This window comes from Ictalurus furcatus, chromosome 2, assembly GCF_023375685.1.
Source record: "Ictalurus furcatus strain D&B chromosome 2, Billie_1.0, whole genome shotgun sequence".
In the NCBI taxonomy this organism is placed as follows: Eukaryota; Metazoa; Chordata; class Actinopteri; order Siluriformes; family Ictaluridae; genus Ictalurus; species Ictalurus furcatus.
Genome location: NC_071256.1, coordinates 21,187,515 through 21,201,148, shown reverse-complemented (window position 1 = coordinate 21,201,148; position 13,634 = coordinate 21,187,515). Strand labels below are relative to the sequence as shown.

General features: G+C 39.0%; 1 protein-coding gene across 2 annotated transcripts in view; it reads left to right on the top strand.

The window, feature by feature from the left end:
• The window catches only part of LOC128624965 (mitochondrial import inner membrane translocase subunit tim16), a 172,885-nt gene that overhangs the window by 120,410 nt on the left and 38,841 nt on the right, over positions 1-13,634 (top strand). The gene's annotated exons all lie outside the window — the stretch shown is intronic.

Genomic DNA, 13,634 nt, shown 5'->3' with positions numbered 1-13,634 from the left:
TAATTTCATGCATGTTAAATGTGAACCAGGCACAGCACCATACTCCATGCTGCAGCTGAACTGTATGATTTCACAGAAAATAAATCTTCTTTTTGAATGTCATCACAAAGCGGTTGCTCCTCAAACCTTTCACTCAGCATCGTCTCTGTCTTACCCTTTTCCCCCTCTTTTTCTGTGTTTTCAATTCTGGCGTGTCTATTATTTTTCTCTGTTAATTTCTGTCATAGTCTCTCCATTCTCCGTTTTCTTCCACCCCTCTCATGTCTCTTACCTGTCCGAGGAGTAGATGAATACATTATGTCAGGCTGACAGTTTCCAAATGAATGAACATTTTCATTGCACTTGTATTAAAGACTTGTTGAACTGTAGGTAAGGGGTCCTGCATCACAGACATGGGGGAGGTTAGTGACAGGCTGTTTGGGAAAGAAAGGTGTACAGCAATTGACATGCACCTCCTGGCACAGAAAAGAGGTGCTTTTCTGATAAATCACCACTGCCTTTGTGTGTGTGTGTGTGTGCGTGTGCAAATGTGCTCGTATACATGTGTGTACACACTTAATACCTTGGAATTAAAACATCGACTTAGCCTTGTCATCAATCTGTTCTACATATGCGTGACTAAAACAACAGGTCAGTCCTCCCCCACACACTGATTTCTTTGTTCTGCTTTAAAGAAGATTTGTAGTGGGAAAATATCTCCATCTTCCCTTGTTTCAGAGCAGCCTGTATGTATAAGTGTGTTTGGCAGGGGATAACTGGTATTATAAACCACTGATCCGCTGGGTAAATTAGTGAGTGTAATAGCTCTGCTTAGTGTGTCGTCAACACACTACCCTACTTAATCATTAGAGCCCTGTAAAAGATGGCGCAATGGAATTTGGACCCAATGTTGCCAAGAAGAGACTGTAAATTATTAAAAGTGTAGCTCTTTCTTTTTTCTTTCTTGGTTGAATCTGTAAGTCAGTTTTTTTTTTTTTTTAATAAGTCATTTCTGACAGATAAGATGAGATAAAATACCTCATCAGATGTCTGTTTATTAGTACTGGAGTAGAAATTCATTACATTTCATGCATATACTGTAGGTTGCCAAGTCAGGCTGCTCTTAGAGACTACAGTACCTTTGTAAAACCCGTGTGCCTGGCACAGATGCTGACGCTGACACACACATACACACAATAATGCTCACTCACACTCACTCTGATGTAGTGAGGTAGGATTTATGTGACGATGGAGTTTACATTTGCCCTTTTGACTGGTGGCTATTGGCTGGATTTCTTACACTTAGAGCAGTGTGACAGATATGAAGTAGTTGTAAATAAACCCAGAGATACACAGAGTGACAGGCACACAGCATCTACACCTCAGACTGATCACACTGCATGTCTCATCACAGGGCATCACACGTGCCATTTGATTGTCTCAGCAGAAGCTTAATTTGGCTCAAGAAAGTTCATGTTTTAAATATAATTAAAGAGATGCAAAGGAATGTGCAAAGAAAAAAAGCGTTTTACATTTCTTCACATAAGAAGCAGCGGGCTTGTAACAAGCTGTTATGAATTGTATGTGGAAAGAAGTGTGTTTACTCAGTTACATGGAAAGACTAATGAGTGAGAAAATATATCCTCTCTCTCTCTCTCTCTCTCTCTCTCTCTCTCTCTCTCTCTCATCAGTAGGGGACAACATTAAAGCCTGTCATGCCCTAATGGTACAATATAGACATTTTTGAGCCGTGTCACGTGTCGTGTTTGATAAAGTATGAAAAAGTCTTTTATTGTCATTGTGAATTAAAGCCCCTCTGCTCTCTACTCTCTACATTGCTGAACTGATTCTGAACCTGTTGCATTGTCTTCAGTGAGAGCTCCCGCTGCTCTGTGCCTGATGACTCTTGAGTTTTTGCTGCAGAAGCGAGTGGAAAATTAGACTCCACTTATTCGTGAGTGGCGAGGCTGCCTGGGTAGTGACCTTTACTAAGCCTGACTCTGAGGCTGTTTTATTCGCTCTTCTATGGTTTCTCTTTACCCTTTCCCACCATCACCCATGGCTTCATAATCACTTACAGTCAAGAAGGTTCTGGTTGTCTTCATTTCTTTACGTTTCAAGATGCCCTTTTGAAGAACCCACAAAGTTATAATTATAACTGTATTGTATAACAGCATCATAATTGCACGTATGCATGTTTGACTCATTTGTCATTTTAAATAATACTATTCATGAGGATACCCAATGTTAAAGAATATTTTTTGTGTATGTTATCCAGCAACATTGTGTGAAGATGGAGAGGTGTTTCATATTAGTCCAGACCGGAAAAGAGATGCTTCAGGAATTAAGATTAAAAAATTTTTTTTTTTAAATGCAGCATTATAAATAAATAAATAAATTGCTGAAAGGGTCAGCTACAAATAGATGTAGGAGTTTAATGTCACTGCCTACAAATGAGTCATGAAAATAAATTTTAAAAAAGAGGTTAGACCCGTGCATGCATAAGATTATAAGCTGTAAGCGCACAGTGAAGCCACACTGCAGTTCTCTGCTTCTTTTGATGTCAGGATGTCATTATGGATACATTTGAAACAGTTTTATTTGTATAGCATTTTTACCAATAGATATGGTCACAGAGCAGCTTTACAGTAATGCAGATATAGCTTTAGATCCCTAATGAGCCACGTAGAGATGACCGCGGTGAGAAAAATTTTCCTGAGACAGCATGAAGGGGAAAAAACGATAGCGGAACCAGACTCAAAAGAGAACACGTCGTGTTCTGGGTAACACGGCAGAGTGGAATCATAAATCATTACAGTATCCAGGTGTAGACGAGAAGACAGCAGACAAACAGTACTGTTGAAAGTATGCTTCAGTGTGAGCTAATGCTGCATTCGACTGGAGGTCATAACTCATAATTCCCAACCTTCAACCTGGAAAAAACAAAGAAAATGCCCCATTTATTCTACTCAGGAACTCGGGATGGTTTCCTCAACTCCGAGTTCCTTTCAGCAAGTGTCATCAAAACCTACAGTTCATTTTGGGGAAGGCGTGTGTATGGGTGTGATAGTCAGGTGTGCACAAACTTTTGGCCAAATATACTGTATTATATGGTTAAATCTATAACACTGACGATACAGATTGCTGTTATGAGGAGGAAAATATCAATCACTTATCACAGTTAGCTGGCCAGCTTTGTTGTGCACAAAAGATGATTGTGTAGGCATCGTGTAGCTTGAATGACTGGAGATTGAATTGACATCATTCCAAGCTCCGACTTCCCAATTGTACAGTAATTCGAATGCAGCTATATTGTAAGAGTCCTTAGATTAGCACAGGACAGTCTGATAAACCTGAAAAAAAAATTAGCTGAAACCAATTCATCTGACTGCTGAGACGTTGATCCAGATTATTTGGCATTTTACTTTTGGCCTATGTTTACATTACAAGCCGTATTGCTTATTTCTGATTTTCATTCCATTCCTTATATTTCCATCATGATTGTTCACATTTGTTTTTGTCAGTGACCTTTATGTTATTAATGTGAATAGATCTCTGCAAAGAATGCAAAATCCTTTCAAATCCAGGACAGTTATGACTAGCAGCACAAGCCTTCATCTCCAAAATTATTATTGAGAAGACATAGCTTTTGCCACTACTGTTTTGGTTTTTTTTAAGCTAGTGGCTCGACACACTGGCTGATGAGGCAGTTATATGTGAGTGCACACTAAAGTGTAAGCATGAATTCCTGTCTGACGGCTCATACTGTAGTAGCATGAACACATAGCGGATATCCAGCCTAGGTATTTCACAGTTCCCTGTTTGGCATAGCCCAAATACGCACATGGTCACATGCCACTCAGTAAATGGTAAATGGTCTGCACTTATATAGTGCCTTTTAACCTGTAGCGGTTCTACAAAGCGCTTTACACTGTGTCTCATTCACACCCATTCACATACACACTCACACACCAATGGTAGTAGAGCTGCCATGCAAGGCACTAGCTTGCCATTGGGAGCAACTTGGGGTTCAGTGTCTTGCCCAAGGACACTTCGGCATGTGGAGTCATGTGGGCCGGAATTTGAACGGCCAACCTTACGATTAGTGGACAACTGGCAAATCACCACAAATCAGTCATATCATCTTCCATCTCAGCATGGGCCTGTCACTGGGTCTCACACACACACACACACACTTTGTATTTGCATATTTGACATTTTATTTACATTTGTATTCACATTGTACTCTCTTTTATAACATCAGCCGACGTAGAAAGTACACATGAGCAACAGGCAGAAAACCAACACTCTAACCAACCTGCAGCCATATCAACATAATGTCTCTCAGAGACACTGGTTTTCATTTCATTTGTAAGTTGTTAAAGTATTTTACTGGTTGACCATCACTAAACTACTTTCTGAACAGAGTCAACACTGTTTTTAATCACTGTAGAGGTGGGTGGCACGTTCAGATGGTTTGGTTTCGGTGACTTTTCAGACAGCTTCACCTCCACATTTTTGTACCTTTTTACGACATTTGAGCATTCAAAAACCTCTTCAGGAGGTCCCAGTGGCCTAATGGATAAGGCATTGGCCTCCTAAGCCAGGGATTGTGGGTTCGGGTCCCATCTGGCATGTGCGTTTAGCAGAGTTGCGCAGCGGAAGTGTGCTGGGCCTCAAACCCAGAGCTCGATGGACTGAAACCATCTTCTGCTAGTTTCAATTCTTTCTCTAGAACTCAATTATAAATCTTGTATAGTAGCTCTACTTGTATTGTTCTCCGGTTAATATATCGCTTTGCTTGTATTTCCTCATTTGTAAGTCGCTTTGGATAAAAGCGTCTGCTAAATGAATAAATGTAAATGTAAAGGTCAAGCATTAGGGGTATGCGTAGCATTGTGTAGCTAGAGAAACACATAAGTCAATGGAAATACCTCAAAAAGATTTTTTAAAAATTGTGTGCGTGTGTGTGTGTGAGACAATGGTTTAATGTGGTTGGTCATTGTTAAGACCTTGTGGCTTGTTGCCTGGAACTGTAACCCAGCCGCAAACAGCTTGAGTGCAATAGCATTACACTGTGTGTGTGTGTGTGTGTGTGTGTGTGTGTGTGTCTGTGTGTGTGTGTGTGTGTGTGTGTGTGTGTCAGAGGGAACTGTGAAGTACCACACACAAACTCACACAATTCCGAAGAAACAAACAAAATGTATTACAAGCTGGAAAAACATTTCATTATTTATCTAATCATTAAAACCTGGTGGTCAAATCTATCATATTTGACATATTGTGAGAAGTTTTTAGTTTGGGATTTTTCACTCTTACCGTGCGTTGAGAGTAAAACCTGAAGGTATGAGTTTATTGGGTTTTTTCCCTGTTTTTCTGTCTATACCATTACTGTTATTCTGGTTATCAAAGTAAGTTATCAAATTCTTTTTGCTGATGTCAGTGGGTCCACACACACACACACACACACACACACATGTTTATAGGAAAGATGCTACCTGTAGTAGAACATTGCAAGTGTTTTTATTTATTATTTTTGAGGCAACATCACTCTCCTGTTTTAGTTCTCATTTAGCATTTTGTGCACCCGTTAATTTCTGTCTCTGGTGTGTGAGGTGTGTGTTTGTGTGTTTTTCCCCGAGTTAGGGTAAAGGGTTAGAAGCAGACAAGTATGGACATGGTGCTTCAGACTGTGTAGGCATAGATGTAAGTAGGCACGTGTGTTTGTGTGTCACTGAAGACTCTTTTTCACACTGCGCGTGATCACTTGTTCTAGAAGGCCCAGGAATGTGACTATCTGATTTTGTGTGAGTGTGTGTGTGTGTGTTAGGGGGGAGGGTGATGGATTCACAGGGTTGAGAGAGAGAGCTGAAAGATGATACTGTGGCGTCAAAATGTTTAGGCCAGCCATCAGATTGAGGGTCATTCAGCCGAAACGATGTACTGCAATGGAACACTTAAGGCTTTCAGTACATATTCCATATAATAAGGGTTTATTTCGCGCTACAGATCTTTATTCGTATACTAACACTTTGGTATTATTTATTTACATTTCTCCAGTGTTCCTCTTAAGCAGATTTAAGTTGTAATTAGGGTTATTATATATTTTTTTAACATTTCTGTCCTGTATTTCTGCCTTTATTGATTTACCTTAACTTTAAAGTACAGTGCTGTGAAAAAGTATTTTTTCCCATCCTGATTTCTTCTGTTTTTGTGTACATCTCAAACTAAATTGTTTCAGAAATTAAAACAAAATCTAAGATAAAACAAAGGCAACCTGAGTAAACACAAAATACAGTTTTTAAATGATAGTTCTTTTCATAATTTAATCTCTGCTTCATTTTCCCTTTTTTCCTTTACTGTTATTTATTTCACATGTTTTTACTCCTTTATTTGTGCCGAGTAGGTAATTGAGGAATTGTCACTGTTCAGACGTGACATCGATGTGTGTCCTCCATTGTCTTTTCACTTTAATTTATAAAATGCCAACCAGAATGTGGAAAGAAAGAGTACGAGAACATGTTGTGGAGTTGTAACACACGTTTAGAGTAAATTATATCATAGTGTCAATTAAAATAAAATCAATTTTTACCTCATATAACTATACATTTTGCTTTTAATGTAATTTTCTATGCATTGCAATATGAACAGTATCGTTCTCATTAGATTATCAACATTAGCTTAAACCCTTAATATAGTATGTATATGTAAGGAATAAAACACTTGGAGGAGTGCTATTATAGGAAAATAATCAATGATGAGATGCTGTGATGCAGCCTGATGTGACGCATTGTTACTGGCACCACCCTGAAGTTGATTATTTTCCTTTCCAGAATGTCCCAAAATGTTTGGTTTCTAATATACCAAATACAATTGGTCATACATGTAATAGCTTTTTTTAAAATCCATTACAAATCATTACATGAGCAAAATAGCATATGGTGTTTTTTTCTTAGTTTTTGTTTGTGTGTGTGTGTGTGTGTGTGTGTGATGTGGTTAGCTGACTTGTCGTGTCTGAATTCTCAGACATCATTAGCAAAAACATAGATAATGCCCAGTCCGGTTTCCTCCCCCAGTCCAAAGACATGCATGGTAGGCTGATTGGCGTGTCTAAAGTGTCAGTAGTGTATGAATGGGTGTGTGAATGTGTGTGTGATTGTGTGCCCTGCAATGGACTGGCACCCTGTCCAGGGTGTACCCTGCCTTGTCCCCGATGCTCCCTGGGATAAGCTCCAGGTTCCCCATGACCCTGAAAAGGATAAGTGGTTGAGGATGGATGGATGGATGGATGGATGGATTAATAATGCCCACACTTTAATTGCCATTTATGATAAACTTAGAAATCCAGCATCACAGCTAGCCCATTTTCATCTCTGTTTAAAAATGTATTGCATTTGTATTTTTCTGCAGTGATAAAGCCAAAAACATTAGGCTCGTTGTCACTAACTCAAACAGGGAATCTAGACAAGCTCTATTACCTCATAACCTGGATGCGTCCATACTAGAAAATTACTGACCCGTATCAAATATTCTATTCATTGGAACGATATTTGATAATTGGAAAGATAAAAAGTCATCTACAATCATCTTAGTAACGTCTTACATCTGAATGACTCTGACAAACAAAAAACAACAACAAGAACAACACAGAAAATGCCCTCTCAACTCGCAGTTCCTATTCGGGAACTCAGGAACCTCAACTCTTCCTGATATAAAATAAACTTGGCTGCACACAGCATCAGCAGTAAACAAAGTAGCACTTCTTAACATTAAATAAGTTTAAATACACAAGTATTTGCTTTAGATAAATCAACATACAGATATATTTACTTGTTAAATCTATAACATAGACTATAGAGATCATTGTTTTAAGGAGGAAAATATACTCACTGTCCACTTTATAATGTTCACATGCACAGTCATAGAGGTATCTAATCAGCCAATCATGTGGCAGCAGCACAAGGCAAAACATCATGCAGATACAAGCCAAGCGCTTCAGTTAATGTTCACATCAAACATCAGAATGGGGAAAAAAGTGTGATCTCTATCACTTTAACTGTGGCATGTTTGATGGCTGGTTTGAGTATTTCAGAAACTGCTGATCTCCTGGGATTTTTGTTATGTAATTTTTACACTACATTTGTTTATTTTACAGATGCGGTTTTCAGTTATCTGTGACTTACAATTTAATGATTCACGACAGTCAAATGATGGTGGCTTTATTTCAGACCACAGTTCCAAGAGGATCACCCTCCGGAACCAAAAACAGCTCACAAGTCCTAAGTAGTCATCACAATTGTCTTGATAGCCTGAGGGCCACTTATGACTCATGACATAGACATAAATTAAAAAGGCCTTCACACATAATTATTGATGAATAATGCTGCATTCAACTTACCTCAGAAGCAGGAAGTCAGAGTTCAAAGAAGGGAAAAAAAACATCTATCAAGATGACCTCACCACTTTAGGTAGGCCGAATATAATAACAACAACAACAACAATAATAATAATAATAATAATAATAATAATAATAAGATTTATTATTCTTAGGCTTCTTAGATTTCTTAGAATTCTTAGACTTATATAGCGCTTTTCTAGGCACTCAAAGTGCTTTACATTGTATGGGGGGGGATCTCCTCAACCACCACCAGTGTGTAGCATCCACCTGCATGATGCTATGCCCCCTCCTTTGGCCAACACTTCTGAATCAGGTGGTTCAGAATTGGGGCTTATAAAAAAAATAGAGTGAGGACATCATTGCATGAACAAAGGCTGAACTGTTTGACAGCGATGTCAAGTGAGTACGACATTCTGCGTCAACTTGATTTTAAGGATTTAATCGAGGAATTCTCTTTGAAGAAAAGCAGGAAAAAGCCCTTTTAGTGTGAATGAGATTTGATTCACTTTATTTGCTGGGCTGTTTCTGATTTGTAAAATGATCACTCGATACCATTGTTTAATTTATGTGGATTATTTTTAGCTTATATGGGTTGATGATATGCGCTCTGTATTTCTCTTTATTTATTTTTTTGATCAACAAATTTAAAAAGTGTTCACTATGCGCTCCTTGTTTGAGCATTTTGGGATATTTGTTGTGTGCCGAGTATGACATGCCTTTAGTCTTTACAGTTCTTTGATTGTGCATTTGATTTACCAGTTGATGGAATATAACTGGCATATAACTGGGGCCCCGAGGGATGCATTAGCCCCGGGCCCCGCAAAGGCTTAATGCGGCACTGATAACAGTTGTGAATTAAATCAAAAACATGGCATTCTCTTCAATTCGTTACGCCACTGGTGTTGCCAAATCACACACAAATGCATCAAATTATTAATGTTGCCTAATCAGGTTTACTTTTATATACAGTACATCCTGGTATATGTGTATGCACTTTAAAACTTTTGTGTTTATTTGGTATTTATACATTGTGTCATTATTGGCCTTTAATATATATTTCCCCCTGTGGACCTAATGGCTGCTGAGTGAATGAGTGCAAAGATGTTATCTACGTTCACACTCCGAACACGGTTAATGAACGCTGACATGCTGTTGTATGAGAGTTTATGAAGCAGCCTGGAGCAGGTTGGAAAAACTTTATTACACTCCCTTGAAGCCTCAAGCTCCCTCTCTACACATTTTTTGGATAGCAGCTACAGCATTGCTTCAGTTTTTTTTAATGTCTGTTTTCTTCACCTTTCCTTCACACACACACACTCTCTTTCTCTCTCTCTCTCTCTCTCCAATCTGTTTTCTGTCATAAACATGTGTGAACCTACACATTTTGAATGTCAAACCTATTAATCTTGGGCTTGGGCTGATGTCACTTGCATTTGCTACAAATCAATGTCCTGAGGTATGTGTGTGGGAAAGAGAAAGATGGAAATTGCAAAGTTACGTTTTGGGGTAAATGTTTTTTTTTGTTTGTTTGTTTGTTTGTTTGTTTAAAATAAATCTGATAATGCTATTGCCTCCAATCCCAAACCCTCTTACATGGCTGGCCTTCTCCTTCTTGAGCCTCATTTATGAAATTCCACCATGTCACTGATCACCTAAGTCCTTTTAAATGAAATGCCTTCCAGGTGCTTGGAACGGCAGCAAACTATGGATTACCAACAACATTATGGTGAACTGCTGATTGTGTCACACTGCGCTGGGTTTTAGGAGCCATTTGACATTTACACTCACTAGACACTTTATTAGGAACACCTGTACACCTGCTCATTTATGCAGTTATCCAATCAGCCAATCATGTAGCAGCAGCACAGTAATGTTCACATCAAAATTGTGATATCTATTACTTTAACTCTGGCATGGTTGTTGGTGCCAGATGGGCTGGTTTGAGTATTTCAGAAACTGATGATCTCCTGGGATTTTGACATACAACAGTCTCTAGAGTTTACACAGAGTGGTGTGAGAAGCAAAAACATCCTGTGTGCAGAGTGTCTGCAGGCTAAAACACCTTGTTGGTGAGAGAGATCAGAGGAAAATGACCAGACTGGTCTGAGCTGATGGGAAATCTACTGTATAGTAACTCAAAGAAGCACTCTTTACAACTGTGGTGAGCAGAAATGCACACATCAGACCTTGAGGTGGATGAGCTTCAACAGCAGAAGACCACATCAGGTTCCACTCCTGTCTGCCAAGAACGATAATCTGAATCTATCATGGGCACAGGCTCACCCAAACTATACAGCTGAAGACTGGAAAAAGACCAGGTCTTTTTTTTTCTTAATCTTCAACTGTCCAGTTTAGGTGTCCATGATAGCCTCAGATTCTTGTTCTTGGCTGACAGGAGTGGAACCCAATGTGGTGTTCTGCTGTTCTAGCTCATCCACCTCAAGGTTCAATATTTTGTGCATGCTGAGATGCTTTTCTGCTCACCATGGTTGTAAAGAGTGATTATTTGAGTTACTGTATCCATCCTGGCAGCTCAAACTAATCTGGCCATTTTCCTCTGAACTCTCTCATCAACAAGGCATTTTCATCCACAGAACTGTTGCTCATTCAATGTTTTTTGTACAATTCTGTGTAAACTCCAAAGACGTACGTTGTAGGCTGATTGGAATCTCCAAATAGTCCGTAGTGTGTGAATGGGTGTGTGAGTGTGCACGTGTGTGGTTGCGCCCTGCAATGGGTTGGCACTCCGTCCCCTGGAACAGGCTTCAGGCTCCTCGCAACCCTGTGTAGGATAAGCAGTAGGCCTACATAAGATGGATGGATGGATCATGTACTGTGGACATTCTCACTGCAAGTAAAAGTGGCCCAATGCACTTTTTTCTCACGTGACAGGTTTTTCCACGATGGTCTAAGCATTCAGATCAGAATTCAGTTGATTTTTTTTACAACACTCCAACTTGATATTCATCATAATACTGGTGATAATTAACAATAAGCTGTGACAGAAGTAATCCCTGTGGCATCCTGAAATTCTGTGTCTATATAGGCATCAAATGAAAAGTTGCCATCACTCCATACAAAGCCATATTTACATTTTTGCAGCTTTTTCACCTTCTCATCATCATAATCATTTGTCTGACTCAAGCACACATGCACATCCGCTGCACACATCATGCATTAAACTGCTCTAATATCAAAAGATTATTGATTGCCAGTGTTGCTTTGTTTTTTGTTGTTGTTGTTTTTTTACTTTTACCAATAAATTTAAATTTTGGGCATTTAAGTTTGCAGTGTGAACATAACCATAGAGAATGTAGCAATGGAACATTGGTCAGTAAAATTTACTACCGGCACATGTTTCAGTTCAGACGTAAAGGTTGGCTAAGATTCTGGTTTTACTGCCTGTAAGGTTGTCTGCCAAAGAGGCACTGAGTATCCCCTGAGCAAGGCTTATGACCATTTAGCGGAATGTTTATTCACTCAGAAGAATAAAAGAATCTTCTAAGTGAATAGGTCATTCATTAATTCATCTCCCGTAACCAATTTATCCTGCTCATGGTTGTGGTTGATCTAGAGCAGGGGTGGGGAACTCATTTGGGGTAGGAGGCCACATTTGCTAAAAAATAACCTTAGGCAGGCCGAGAACAATCAGAACAGTTCAAATTGAACTTGACACTTATTTATCACCCAAAATGGAATTCTGAGGTAAATTTTCATATAACAGCCATAATAGGCAGGATTAGGCTAACACACAACATGCAGGATAACACTGATTCAAGACCAGACCTATTATTTCACCACATAACACTGAAATTGTAAATCAAAAGTACTTCATCTTCAATTTGAATGAAATTTTCATTTCAAGGAAAAGCGGAAGACAACAGACTGTTGCTTTTTAAGTGCTACAACCAACTTATTTACCTTGTCTATCCGTACCTGGCCAGTATACTGGCTGTACTTATTCGCATGATTTGTAATGTAGTGTAGTCGAATATTAAATTCTTTGAGGACTGCCACTTGCTGGGAGCAAATTAAACAAATTTACTATTATTATTTTTATTTATTTCCCAGAAGAAATATTCTGTGAAATATCCACCTTCCGTTTCTTTGAAAGAGACATTTTTCACATACCCACGTTTTCACGCTACGTTGGAAATACCCCAAAACTACAAGTAATCATTAGCAACAGTAGGCATGAATAGCCTAAGTACGCTGACAAGAGGACCTCTAGTGGATATATAAGTAACTGCATGTGTGTGTGGATCATTCTTTACATTTCCATTACATTACTGCATTACATTTCCGTTACTTGGCCTACTGGCCGCATAGGGGTGCATGTTTTGCACCCCTGATCTAGAGCCTACCCCAGGAACACTGGGTGTGTGATGTGGGAATACAACCTGGACGGGATGTGGGGAACCTGGAGGAAACCCATGCAATCTAAGCTCAGGATTGAACTGGGGGCCCAGGAACACTACCTGCTGCAACACCATGCCTCTCTTAATGAATACAACATAATCTAATAGTACAGCAAAATACAATAAGACAAAGGCAAATGGGAACAGAAAAGTGAAAGAATTTCACATTGCCTAACACACAAGCATAACAGTTTCAGTCGTGTTTGGCATTAACCAAAGTAATATCGTAACCAAACCTTATCCGGTAACAAATCCTAGTATTTAGCTACTTCAGAATGAGTAGTGAGATTCAGCATAAATAAACTCTGACATTTGTTCGGAAAAACAAAGGATATAGACGTGCTTATGAAATATCACAGACACACAATATGAATTGTGTTTATCTACACTGTATTTGAGCCATGACAGAAGAAACAGTGCTGTAGAGAACATGTCAAGTTCAGACCCCAGCCCCATCACTCCAGCAACCACTAATGAATGTTATTCTTGGAATGTTTCTTAATGAACCTATGGATAAAGTTTGGTTCTGTTTTGGCACACACAACACAATATCATTATAAACCTACATACTTTAGACATGTGATGTTATTTTTCTATTGTAAATTCTGTCAAGTGGGTGATTTCTGCACTGACTGGCCGTGAAATTCATTCATAAGCCAAACCACGCAACACAATTTATAAACGCTCTATCCTAGTCTCTCGCTAGTCGATCATGTTTATTTTCACTTTCAACAAGCATCTGCACGGAGAAGTTAAGCAGACTCTTCTGGGTTAGTGCAATTTCCATGCTAAGCAGATTTGTACTACTTCTTTCATTTAAAACGGTTCTGTATGGTGTC